Here is a 14,453-nt window from a genome sequence, read left to right on the forward strand (position 1 = left end):
TAAGCCATAGTCACAATTTTCAAACAATTCAGTGTTCATTCTACAAATAAATCACAAAATATATTCTCCACCCATTAATTGGGAACATTGTATTATCTTTAAACAAAAATCAAAGCTTTGACCTCAGGGCTTTATTTTAAAGGTTAGACGAAAGAAAAGTCAACTGTAGAAAATTAAGTCACTTTATCAACTCAATCCAATCTCCACAGCTCCTGACAAATTAGATTTGATGACGGATAGAAAAAAAAAGACCTCACACCTGCTCCAAACAGGCTAGAGAACAACATGTTGTTTTTTCCCCTTGCAGGTACTCTGCCAGTATCTTACCTCAGCAACAACCACATCAAGTGAATTTGCAGCGCTTTAGGCTGATGACTTTAGTGGTCTAACATGATTGCGAATGATGTACAATGCCCACAGGCAAAATTTGGTAAAGGGATTATCTGTGGACCTCTGGCCACATGCTGCAGTATCACGACCTTGTAAGGGTGCAGAGAACTCAAGCGAGATCCTGTGTGACTCTTACCTAAACCTGAACGCTCAGGCTGAAAATGCTAAAGAGCACCGGTGTAACCCTGAGAGGGTGAAAAAATGCGGCTTCATCTTATGTTGGAGGATAGGATTGATAACCTAAAGATTAAAGAAAATGCTAAACCAAATGACAGTCATCGAGCTACAGTGCTTTGGGAAAGTATTCAGACCTTTACACTTGTTTTGTTACAAACATAAACTTCTAAACATCTAAAAATTGTTTATTTTGTTGCCCACCGTCCTTTGCATAGTAGCTTAGGCTCAGTCAGATTACATAGTGAGAGAACATGAACAACATTTTTTAAGTCGTGCCTCAGACTCTCAACGCTATTTCAGTCTGAACTGCAACACATGGAAATGCTTAATCTAAACAATTTAACTTGGGCTTTATGCCTAAAAATCGTCTGTCAGGAAACTGAACCAGCAGCCCAGTCTCTAGTATTTTGGTACTTTAGCAGTTTGGAGAAGTTTTTTTTTCTTTTTGTAATGTCTCAATACTTAGCTTCAGCTCTGACCAGCTCCTCTGTTTCTGCTGAAAAACAATTTTCTGCAACTTTGTGATCTATTTATTGCTTTTTATCATCTTCTTAATGTTGTTTTTCGCTAATGTTTTATGAAAAATAACTTCCGAAATGCTTTCATTGAACATATGAAGGTTTTGTTGTTCTATTATTATTGTTGTTGTTCTATTAAATGTTACAAAAATATCATATGAATCATTGTAATATACAATCATATCAGGGGCTGCGTTGTGGAGAAATTGGCATCAATATTGACTTGCAGGAAGGAAGTCCTGGGTTTGAGTCCTGTCTATTGTTTTTCTGCATGGAGTTTGCATGTTCTCCTTCTGCATGCTTGGCTTCTCTCTGGGTACTCCAGCTTCCTGTCATGATCCAAAATCCTGATTGTTAGATTAATTGGTCTCTCTTAAATTATCCATAATTGTGCGTGCATGGTTGTTTTTCCTGTGTATCCTGTGAGGAACTGACCTTGCCTCTTCCCCAATGAATACTGGAAATAGGCACCAGCGACTCTGCATTGATAACCAAGTATAGGCGATGAATAAATAAATTATATTTATTAATACAAGTGATAGTATTCATTCTAAAATATAAAAATGATAGATGCTGTACTTTTTAAAAAAGTCAAGATTTTTCCTCCTCTTTACAATTATGTGCTAGTTTGTGTCGGTCTTTCACATAAAATCTCAAGAAAATACACTGAAGGTTGTGTTTGCTACCTGACAAAGTTAAGGGGGTGAGAAAATTTGCAAAGCAGAGTTTCTGTAAGTGCATCTTTATAAAGGGGCTTTTTAAAGGGTTTTTTGTTCTTAATATTGACCTTTTTGTGGAAGTGGTATGACATAAGAGGCAGAGTAAGAGACAGAAGCTTGACATTTATCCAGAGATAGGAACAATTACCAATTTTATGCTCTCTTCCACCCATCTCTTTTTAGTAGCTTGAGTATATTTTGAGGAAATCAGATTGGAGATAAGAGCCAGGAAAACACAAGCAGTACTGTTTGTCATTCTAATTTATGATTCACTGCTGAGGATTTATTCCCATACAAGTTTATATTTATGTATTTATAAAAACAAGAAAAGAAATTATGCTTTGTAGATTCTTTTTTTCTAGACTTACTCAAATTTATATCTGAAATTTAATTCATATATACTAGTCCTTATATAACAGAGCAGGTAAAGCAGGAACTGTAAGGCTCAAGATTGATCCTCCTTCTTGACTTCTACAAATTTCCTCTGTCTGTCTAATTTGTCCAAATAAATTTAAATAAATTAGATTGAAGCCTAAAAAGTGCTTATCAATAGATTAAATCTTCTCACTCTCATTCTAGGTTTTTGTAAATAAGTTCAGAAAGAAGTAGATGTTCTAAGGAGGGGCTTTAATCCCAGTTAAAAGACTTATTTTGTGTAATCTGTATGGATATATTGCTTTAACTGAAACAACAAGAAACAAGCAGAGCATGTATCTGACAAATTTCCAAGGTGCCAAAAACTTTTACTTTTTCCTGATTGTGGCATAAAAATATTATAAATAATAAATTTATCATTTTTACACCAATTATGGTTCACTAATTAAAATGGTCCTAAAAGGTAAAGAAATGTACACTTTGTAGAAAATCCCACACGTGCTCACACATCTAGTGATTTTCCAGTAAAATTTAAAGATAACTACAATATAATATGAAAACTCTTCAAAGTGACTTTTGACTCTGTGCAAAAGATTAGCTCCAAGACATTTTTGGAAGCATTTAGATTTCCGATGGTGAGTTGTGTCTCTTTGCTGTTCAAGCCAGGTATCAAGGCTACCTTTTGTTAGAAATGTGGCACTTGAGAAAGCAACGCCCTCTGCCATTTAAAGCCTCTGTGTTTATCCAATTCCATCTTCTTCACTGGAATTGTCGACATGTCCACAAATGACACCAGGATGATAATTATTACAATTATGTATTGATTCAGCTGCAGCATTGTGGCTTTGTGTCAGCTTTTCTCTGTATAATTGTCAGACTTCACATGGACTAATTGCAGCTAACACGGCCAGCTGGGCTATTATTCATCATCCTCCACGTTTCTTTTCTTCAACCGTCTGCTGAGCAACGTTTGTCACCTTAGTGAAGTTCATCACACTCATTCAGCTGATTAGGAGAAAACCCCAAAAATAAATATCCTATTAACGGTAATAATGTTGGGTAAACACCACCATATCACGCACTATAAGCATTGTAACTCCCTGTGTCAGTATAAGTCCCCATGAAGGCAAATACAGAATTAGTCTGTTGAGTCCCTTATTTTGTTTTAGAAGTCCAAAATTGTTTTGTTTACTTAGTCAACATTTAGAGAATAAAAAAGTGATAATAGATTTTGCTGCTTCTTAATTCCTGACCAGATGTTTAAATGGTTTCTGCAGGGAATACATTTGTTATATATTTTCATCAAAAACAATAAGAATCAGTGAGGCCAAAAAATATATATAACTTGATGTCACCAGTGTTTTCTGTATATTGACGAAAACGAGGATTTAATGGTAATCAGTCCAGCACAAGCAGCAGGCACAAGGAAACACTGACCAGGACTAGAGCTAGACATAGACGCTAACATTGACAAGGACCCGACGAGGAACAAAGAACACAGGTGGAGTTAAATACACGGGAGGGCAATCACAGAGACGAGACACACCTGGGAACAATCAAGGGGAGGACAGGACAACGAAGAGACGCAAGGACACAAAAAACTCTAAATGAACACAGAAAACACAGATCCTGACAGTACCCCCCCCTCAAGGGCGGCTACCAGACGCCCAAAAAAAAAAAAACACAACAAGGGTGGGCGGAGGGGCGCCGGATGGGGGGCCAGAGTCCAGAAAAAACAAAAACACAACAAGGGTGGGCGGAGGGGCGCTGGACGGGGGGCCAGAGTCCAGAAAAACAAAAAACTACCCACCATCGTGGGCGGAAACACAAGAAGGGCCAAGAGTCCATAAACAAACAAAAAACCACCCACAGGGTGGGCGGAGGCAAAGGAGGCAGGAACCACGGAGGTGGTCTGGCGGTCGTCCGCGGCGGCGGGAACCACGGAGGCGGGAACCACGGGGGCAGTCCGGCGGCCGTCCGCGGCGCTGGAGGCGGGAACCACGGAGGCGGTCCGGCGGCCGTCCGCGGCGCTGGAGGCGGGAACCACGGAGGCGGTCCGGCGGCCGTCCGCGGCGCTGGAGGCGGGAACCACGGAGGCGGTCCGGCGGCCGTCCGCGGCGCTGGAGGCGGGAACCACGGAGGCGGTCCGGCGGCCGTCCGCGGCGCTGGAGGCGGGAACCCCGGAGGCGGTCCGGCGGCCGTCCGCGGCGCTGGAGGTGGCGATGAGTCCCGGGGGCCGCCCACAGACGGCGACGACGAGCCCCCCGAGGCAGGGTCTCTAGTGGAGCACAGGGGGTCTCGGTCGGGACGCTGGGGGTCTCGGTCTCGGGTGGAACGCAGAGGGTCTCGGTCTCGGGTGGAACGCAGGGAGTCTCGGTCTCGGGTGGAACGCAGGGAGTCTCGGTCTCGGGTGGAACGCAGGGAGTCTCGGTCTCGGGTGGAACGCAGGAGGTCAGGGTCTCAGGAGGAACGCAGAAGGTCAGGGTCTCAGGAGGAACGCAGAAGGTCAGGGTCTCAGGAGGAACGCAGGAGGTCAGGGTCTCAGGAGGAACGCAGGAGGTCAGGGTCTCAGGAGGAACGCAGGAGGTCAGGGTCTCAGGAGGAACGCAGAAGGTCAGGGTCTCAGGAGGAACGCAGAAGGTCAGGGTCTCAGGAGGAACGCAGAAGGTCAGGGTCTCAGGAGGAACGCAGAAGGTCAGGGTCTCAGGAGGAACGCAGAAGGTCAGGGTCTCAGGAGGAACACAGGGAGTCTCGGAAGGAACACAGGGAGTCTCGGAAGGAACACAGGGAGTCTCGGAAGGAACACAGGGAGTCTCAGTCTCAGGTGCGCCGGCTGGAACGCCGGCTGATTCGGCCTCGGGTGCGCCGGCTGGAACGCCGGCTGATTCGGCCTCGGGTGCGCCGGCTGGAACGCCGGCTGATTCGGCCTCGGGTGCGCCGGCTGGAACGCCGGCAGAAACGGCCTCGGGTGCGCCGGCTGGAACGCCGGCAGAAACGGCCTCGGGTGCGCCGGCTGGAACGCCGGCAGAAACGGCCTCGGGTGCGCCGGCTGGAACGCCGGCAGAAACGGCCTCGGGTGCGCCGGCTGGAACGCCGGCTGGAACGGCCTCGGGTGCGCCGGCTGGAACGCCGGCTGGAACGGCCTCGGGTGGAGCTGGAGGTGCTGGTCCCGGAACTGGAGCAGGATCTGGGCTGGTGGAGAAACTGTGCGGCTTGGGAGGCAGAGGTTCGCCAGCCATGACGGCTAGAGCCGCCATACGCTCCCACTCTGCCTCCCTCTGCAACTCCACCAACCCCGGGTGCGGAAAGCGAGGAACCCAGTAGTCCAACAGGAGCCCCAAGCGGATGGCGAAACCGAGCCGTCTGCAGGCAGCGTATGGCTTGGCCATTGCTTCCTCGTACTCCCTGATCGTGTCCGTCAGCTCCTTTAACTCGTCAGGGTCCATGATGAAAGGTAAAAATCGCGTGCCTCACCGTTCGGTCTGGTCGGGTCCTTCTGTCATAAGGTGTGGTGCGGGTGAGGTGGTGAGGCAGACGCAGCGGACCCAGGTATGACGAAAACGAGGATTTAATGGTAATCAGTCCAGCACAAGCAGCAGGCACAAGGAAACACTGACCAGGACTAGAGCTAGACATAGACGCTAACATTGACAAGGACCCGACGAGGAACAAAGAACACAGGTGGAGTTAAATACACGGGAGGGCAATCACAGAGACGAGACACACCTGGGAACAATCAAGGGGAGGACAGGACAACGAAGAGACGCAAGGACACAAAAAACTCTAAATGAACACAGAAAACACAGATCCTGACATTTCTATGAGTTCAGTGGCATTCGGTAGGATTATAAAATAACTTCACAAATACAGATTACATTCATTTAGCTCAAAGTATTTACTATAATAATCATACACAAACGTAAGACAGAAAAGGGAGTTATAATATACTGTGTTTTAGCTCTCAAAAGAGCAAATATACCTTTTAAAATGTCATATTTTTGTGAATGGAGTTGGGGTTGCTACCACTTCCTACACCTGCACTGCTTTGCCTTCTCTGCCTGTAGCCCCAGGATCTGGCTGTCTATGCCCCTTCGCTATTTACAGCATACCAGAAATTGAAACTTCTGCATTCGTTCTTGCAGGTTTCTGGGCAAGAAGTATCATTCCCCTCAATCAATCCCCTCAGTATTTGCTCCTGTTTCTGTTGCTCCAAATTCTAGCAATTACTGATCTGAATTCCCCATCATCATCAGGTAACACTAAATAACACACAAAACGGGACACATCTGATCCCACTCACCCCCACTCTCAGACCATCATTGAGCCTGCTAAAACTCTTTGAACTGTGCACCAGCTCTGGTGTAATGGAGTCATGCCAGAGGAATCAAGCCCATTCTCAGAGGCTGGACCCAGAAAAGTGACCACAAAAAAAAAAAAACCGACTGATGAGTTCTATCCTCATTGGTACCGCAGTGAAGAAAAAGAGTGATAAAGAAAAGGTAGCTACACAGCAGAGAATGGATAAAGAAAATCTATTCTCTACAGCTGAAAAGGAAAAAATCAACAAAATCAAAAGAAGCAAGAGACATCCTCAGAGGATTATGAATGTTTGTGGCTGGTGTGTGTAGACATCTTCTCACAACCAATTGAGACAAGGGTTGAGTACAGTGCAAGAAATAGGCACACATTTGGGTAGGTCCATTTCTGGTCTGTTCTGAAAAATTGTAATATACACCCATGCAAAGAAGGACATGTCCAAGAAAACAAATCTATATAATCTAAAGGAAGTTTTGCAATGTTAAGAGAATCATTTTAGAAAATATTCATTCTCAGTTATCAAATCTAATTTTCCAATGTATAATTTTAAAACATACATGTATGTAATTAATTTTAAACTATCAAGAAAAGTAGTTTCTTATTCTCCATGTCCCTCTGTGTCCTCCTGCTTTTTTTATTGCAGAGTCTGTGTCGATGACTGTGATTGTTTTGCATGTGTCAAAATACAGCTGCCAAGTGGAATGAGTAATCACACAGAGTGCTCTTCCAGTGTTTCTGTCTACATGTGTAATGACAGCGGTGGCATAAAGTGTTCCTCGGGTGGGCGAGTGGCTGGGGGACTGATGCTCAACGGCTCGTGACGACTGTCCTCATCACTTTAGTGCCAGGGTGGCCGGTAACTACAGAGTGACACAGCTGTGTCTGTGACATGACCATCCAGCATAACCAGCAAGAGGCTGTTAATTCCACATAATTCACTTGCACAGGCAAACATACAGCGCCCTCAACATATATTGTTGCTCCCACTAGCCTGAGCATGTGTAAGAAAGCTTTAACATAAATATTCAAAATGTAGTAATTTTATTTAATGGGGGGAACTTTGCATATGAATAAATATATCCATCCATTTTCTGTACACCCTTGTCCCTAGTGGGATCGGGACGTGCTGGTGCCTATCTCCAGCTAACGTTTCTAAGAACGTTTCTAACGGATTTTCTTTATTCAGAAATGTACGAACCACTTTTAAGTTTTCTGCCTTTAAGGAGTTGGATGCTAGTCACGCTAATAATTTTCCCAGGAAACGTTCCAAGAGAAATAGACCCACAGTGTAACAGATCCTCCACCATACATTATAATGGGCATGACGTGCTTAACCACATACTCATGCTTTGGTTTATGCGAAAATGGATTTAGTTTTTAATGGACTTAACTTTTATAGTGATTTTCCAATCATTTTGACCCCTCAAAGCACTTTACACTAGAGTCATATTCACCCATTCACACTCACATTTACAGTATACACCGATATGCAGATTGGTAGGCAGTTTGGGGATAAGTATCTTACCCAGGGGCACATCAACATGTGGCAGGAGGAAGCTGGAATCAAACCTACAACCTCCAGATCACAAGATGACTACTCTAGCCACAGAGCCACAGTTGCTCATAAGCACTTGAGCACTTTGCTTCATTAGATCAAAGCAGAACACTGCAGTTCTGGTTCCAGTAGGTTTAGCAAATTTCATACATTTATGTTTGAAATAACCTGACAGATCAATTTTTCTTGTTTTTCCCATTTTGAAGAGTGGCTAAGATAAGAGCCATTTTATAAGTAAATGGCCTCCATTTTTACATTGCTTCATCTAGTCCAGGGACTCCAAAGTGTGTTAGTCATTCACACAATTCATCATATGGTGGCAAGCTGCTACATTGTAGCTACATCTGCCCTGTGACAGTCTGACAGAAGTAAAACTGCCATACAGTGTCATCAGCAGGCCCTCTGAAAAGCCACTGGCAGGCGTGGCGGGTGAAGTGTCTTAACCCTGAATACAACCACTGAGATAGACATAGCAGGAACATGGAGACCCACAGGACCAACTCCTACCATCATTGCCACTGTAACCCTATATACATACCAGTGAAACAAGAAATCAGTGGTAGTTAAAGAAAAAATTTTCAAACCTTTTATTATAAAAATCCAATATATCAATCCAAAATAAATGCTGAATTGATTTTCTTCCCTTTCTCAGATTTGTGATTATGCAACTGCAGCAAAAGATTTTCCATTGAATTATATTTACACGTCTTTACCAAGGGTGTTAATGTGGTGTGCTCTGTGAACTTGCTGTCACTTACTAGTCTTCACATAATGTTCAAATGTGAATTGATGTGACTCCATTATAGCTGAACAGTGCAGGTTAATTGAAGATTTCCAATTTAAGTAAACAAAAGACTGCACTGATTATCTTGTCCATCTGATTTTGCAGTTAAGGTTTGTAGATGGATAAAAAGAGCAGCAGGTCTGGGTGATAAGGAGAAAAATCTCCAACTGGGACCTTTAATTAAAACACTTCAAAATTTTCCACCAGCTAATTTCAAAAACACCAAAAAGGACGTTGTGACTTAAGCAACTTTAGATTTTCATTGATGACTATCCACCATTTCCTAAGGCTGAACATGCTGTGCTTCTCTTTTTTAGAGTGTTCTTTTGTAAATGTCATATCAGATAAGTTTGATTGTGGTCTGGACGCATCCAGACATGTTTGTATTTTTTTCCTGTTAGACATTCCCAGCAGGATGCAAGACTTATTGGAAATCAAATGAAATTAGTAATAATTTCAGTCAGATACTCAGGGCAGTCTACTGATTCTCATCACGGTAAGTGGATTCATTAAGTCTTTTTCTGATACTGCTTTTTCCATCTTAGGGATGTTTATGTTGACTTTTAGTCATTTAATTTAAATTTTTATTTTATCAATTTGAACCCCAATATTCCACCCCCCTAACCCCCCAGACAACTCAGCATTAAAAACAAACTTGGTGCCATGATTTAGCTCATTGGGTGATGCTACGGTCACAGAGCCAAGTCACTGGTGTAACATTCTGTGTTTCCCCTCCAGCAAAGACACAGGGCATTGTGGCTGTTGAGACTCTTAATTAGATTTGCCTTTCCATAATGGGCCCGTGATCCTGTAGCCACCACCTTAGGATCACGTTACTTCAGCTCGCAATAATGGAGAATAATAAAAAAAAAAGACAAGCACGTTGAGCTGCAGATGAACATCACCTGCCGTGCTGCAGCCGCTTAGTTAGCATTGTCCCAAATACAAGTTATTTCATTTACTATTACATGAAAAGCTTATAAACTTGACATGACATGCCGGTAAGAAACAAACAAGATGATCCTACAAGATAGAGGACAAACAAGATATGTTGCTGTTGTCATAAGGAATACAAAAGTTAGGAGAAAACCTTTGTCAACTGATACACACTGAAGAAGTCCCTGTCAAATAGCATCTTTAAAAAGGTCACCTAGCTTTTGATCCTGTATGCCAAGAGGGCAATAGCAGACAATAAAAATTAGCGTAGCACAGCCTACCCATTTTTGTACTGTGACATGCTTGTTATCTAATCTGAGACAAATTATTTTGAAGGACTACAATTATAAAAGGGCCTCATCCACATCACAATAACTAGTTTGTCATCTAAAAAAATGAATCCAAATAAATCAGTCAGCTTCTGTCATTGCAGTTGTAGCGGAAATTCAGGCAATGGTAACACATTTGGACACACATTAAAATATTTGCTTAACCAGTTGAGTCAGTATTTAATTGAATTCAACAACTTAAGGCTGTTAATTATTGTGATTTTGTTGATGTAAAATAAATAAATATTTTTACCTTGATTTAACATTAATTGATTTTGCAATCAAGTAGATTATTATTTAACTTATATTTTCTCTTTTTTTTAATTGTCTGAAAATAATTTCCTCTGCAACCTCAATGGAAAATGTTTTATTTTGGAATCACTGGTAGAAATATTGCCAGTTGAAAACAATTCAATTAATATTTTTATGTTATATTTGCTACACGGCTCTGAAACACGTACCATGCATCTGTTTGGAAAATACAGATTTGGAATAGCAAAGAAGCTGAACCTAATAACACCACCAAACCACTTTAACAGTGTTTATTACAAAAGAAAGGGTTAAAACCTGAAAACAAATGTGCCCTTGATAAAATATCCTCTACTGTCAAAATCTGAATAAGCCCTGTTTCATTGTCATATTTTTGAGAGTTAAATTATAGGGGAAAACAGTCACAACACACAAAACGTGTCACTGTGGAGTCTGTGCATGTGATAGTAGGTGTTATGGGTTGTTATTTTTGGTAAAGTGTCATCGTGGATTCAAAACAATGATGACGACAGAGGAAAACATACACGACACAACAGACAAACAGGATGTTGTGATAGATATTGCTTATTGGTGCAGATTAAAGTAAATTGCACTCAAATTGTTGAAAGCGGTAGCATAAAAGTCAGACTGCCATAAGTTGGATCGATGGCTCTCCTAAATTTGTTACGCATGCAGGTCTTTGTGACACAGCCACCTTTAATAGTTCTGCTCTTTCTCGTTCATCCTCCCCTCACCCCTTGCAAATAATGGCAGCAGCTGCGTCAACGTAGCGACTAACCACTTGGTTGTGTGTTTGATGGCTTTTTACAGTCGGTGTTTTTTTTGTGTCTGATTATGGCGTATGGATAGGCCATTACCCATGTATTACCAAGAGAGGGGCTTAATGGACAGCAGGGGATGCAAGCAGAGGACGGCTGCCCTCTCCTTCCAGCCAAATCAAAACAACCAGCTGGGAGTTTGACCACTTCATTCACAAAACCAATACCCCAGTGAAAGAAAAACAGCAGAAGCGGGCACTGTTCAATCAAAGAAAGGGACGAGGGCTATCATGACAGCCATACTTAGGGTGTCAATTCTTTTCCTTATTGGATTTTCATGTGAATCTGTTTCAGAAAGCAAAACAATTGAACAACAGGAGCCGTAATGAGACTCTCTTGGACAAGGTCACACAACAGAGTTTGTGCTTTTATCTTTTTTGGTAAATATATTGATTTCATGTCTTCAAAAACAAATGATTTTTCAGATTCATTTTAAATCTATGATAGGAAACTGCTCATGAAATTATTTTTGAGATTAAAAAGCCACAAAGTTTGCAAATGAGGGTGTAATTTTTCATTTGCATTTATGAAGTGAGATGTGCTTTTGAATGCACCCATTTTTACTCTGGCACTCCTCGATGGCTCCCAGCCCAACCAATGTCTTGAACTGTCACTTAGGCTTCTTAGTGTAAATACATTTGTACTGTGAAGGCCTTGTGGTTTAAACAAACAAATAAACTGCAACAAGCAGCATCACAAAGACCAAGAAACACACCAGATAGGTCAGGGTTACAGCATGCAAGATATTAAAGCAGGGCTGGGTTTTACAACAATATTCCAAGCTTTGAACATCACACAGAGTATCGGTTAGCCCCTCTCCTAAAACAGAAATCATATAGAACAACTGCAAAGCTACAAAGACTTGAGGGTCCACCTAAACTAACAGGCAGAGCAAGGAGAACAAGAATCAGAGAAGCAGCCAAAAGGCCAATGGTAACTCTGGAGGAGGTATTGAGATCCACAGCTCAGGTGGGAGAATTTGTTAGTAAGACAATTGTTAGAATAGAATAGAAATAACCCATTTAACAGCCCTATTCGTTCACATGCTGTGGGCTACCAGTGAGGTAGTCCAGTATTCACTGGGACACATGATGGTGCACTTGGTAGCTCAGTGCTGGGGGCAGTTTATGTTAGACGGACCAGCCTGGCATCTGGTCTGTCTACCAGATGCCAGGCTGGTAGATGGACTACAGTGTCTACCAGCGTATCCAATAAAAACCTTAGCAGGAGGCATAGATGGTTGAAGAGCAGCATCTCAAGGGACTTGATCAGTTGTCCCTTGAAGTCTCTTGAAGTTGCTGAAGTGTTTTGGATGTTTGGTCTTTGGCACTAGTATCACACAGGAGTTAAGAGTTGCAAGAAGAAAATCATTGGTGAAAGACAGACCTGAAAGTTTGTAGTTTGTCACAAAACTTATCAGAAGCTCATAATATGATTTTTTGAATAAATGAATCAAATGTAAGGGTTTTTCACTCACTTTAACTTCATCTGTTGGTTTTGCACTTTTGAACAGAAAGAGACTGTTGGGAATTGCTGGAGTGTGAAGAGATGCATTTAACAGCGACGCTGTGAAACTGACCCAATTCTTGAAATTAAACTTGAAAGGCTTCATCCGTGTGTTAGAATGGCAAAGTCCAGTACCCACAATGTTAATCTTACTGAAGACATTTGGCGTTGTTGTACTATAGTCATACTTATTCTGAGCCAATGAGTTTGTTCTGTAGTTGGACCTTTGTAGACTTCAGAAGTGTAATAAAGGCTCACAATTACATTAAGCTCATTTTCATGATCTGAGAGAAGATTCTGTGTTTGTAGATGTTGAAGAACACCTAAAGAACCAGGTGGGCAGGGAAAGAAGCATGGTGTGAAGGCTGTAACATGTGAACATTTACAGCTTTCTAGGTGTTTCTATTGTCTTGAAAAATATAGACTCCCATAGAAGACCACAAAGTAATTAGTTGTTCTTATTGATTTGAAGTCCTCTTTCTATTTACTGTTATAAGTAATAACATAAAGAGCCACATCTTACTGTGGTCTCATAATTTTAATCTAAAGTAATAACAACTTTGTTCTTGTTTCTTGAATCCTGCTCCATCCCAAATGCTACGCAATCACATCTGATTTCTTCTGTGGGTACAGACCATTCTGGTAAATGTCACACAGTGACAGGGACAGAGCCTGGTCACAACAATACTAGCCTGAGGGGCTCCAGTGCTGTCACTTCCTCTCAAGTGAGCAGACTACACAGTGGTTGATAGCAAACAGAAAGAAGACCAGGATTTCAGATTTTATGTCTGTTCCCAAACTGGCACAAGAAGCACATTTAATGTGCACCAGCTTTTGTTTTTAAATCTGGTACAAAGACTTATTTACTTTAGACTGGCAACAAAACATTTGCATTTGACTTCCTGTTTTCAAAACCCGCAATGTGGGAATCATGTGGATCTGGGATGTAGTTTTCAAACTTAAGTGAGAAAGAAAAGCATTGCCCTCTTTTAATTTGTAAAAGATGAGCTATTTCTCAACTTTTTCTTCTTCCAGCCTTTAAGCTTGAAGGTGATTTCTGGGACAAAATTCTTTATTTGTAATTTACATTTATTTATTTATTCTTTTATTTTTTTAAAAAAAAAAAAAAGGTAATTCATTGATCTTTCGGTTTCGATCACAAGAATCAATATTCTAGCCAGTTTAGGTATCGGGCAATAGATTTTTCTTTATCATATTAGTTTATCCTGAAGTACCTGAAAAATAGCTTGTCTTCTATTAATTAAATTACAATTAATGCATCTATGTGTGCTTTTTAAAAAATAGAAGCTCAAAGGTGTAAACACTCCTTTGTGAAAAGGCAAAAGAGTATTTATTTCTGTTCTGTGAAAAGTTTTAAAATACATTAGCCCTTTAGGTTTCAAAACACTTAAGCAATTTTGTTTGTTACAAAACATAGGTAGAAGGAGCCCTCTAGTGGCGTGCATGCGATATGGACAATCAGAAACAACCCAAGTTTATTTGTGTCTTGGATAATGACAATACTTATTGTCACAATACTTATTGTCATTATCCAGGTTGAAAGAGACTGTGAAAGTATTGATGACCCCAAAAATGTTACAATTCAGCAACTAAATAATTAAATAAATAAACATTTAAATATAAATGTATTCTAATATAAAAAATTGTAGGAAAAAACATTGGGAATAAGTCGCAATCTCTTTATTTCCAAATAAGACATTGGAATAAATAGTTAATTGCTTAAAGGCTTTCCTTGACT

This window comes from Xiphophorus hellerii, chromosome 2, assembly GCF_003331165.1.
Source record: "Xiphophorus hellerii strain 12219 chromosome 2, Xiphophorus_hellerii-4.1, whole genome shotgun sequence".
NCBI lineage: Eukaryota > Metazoa > Chordata > Actinopteri > Cyprinodontiformes > Poeciliidae > Xiphophorus > Xiphophorus hellerii.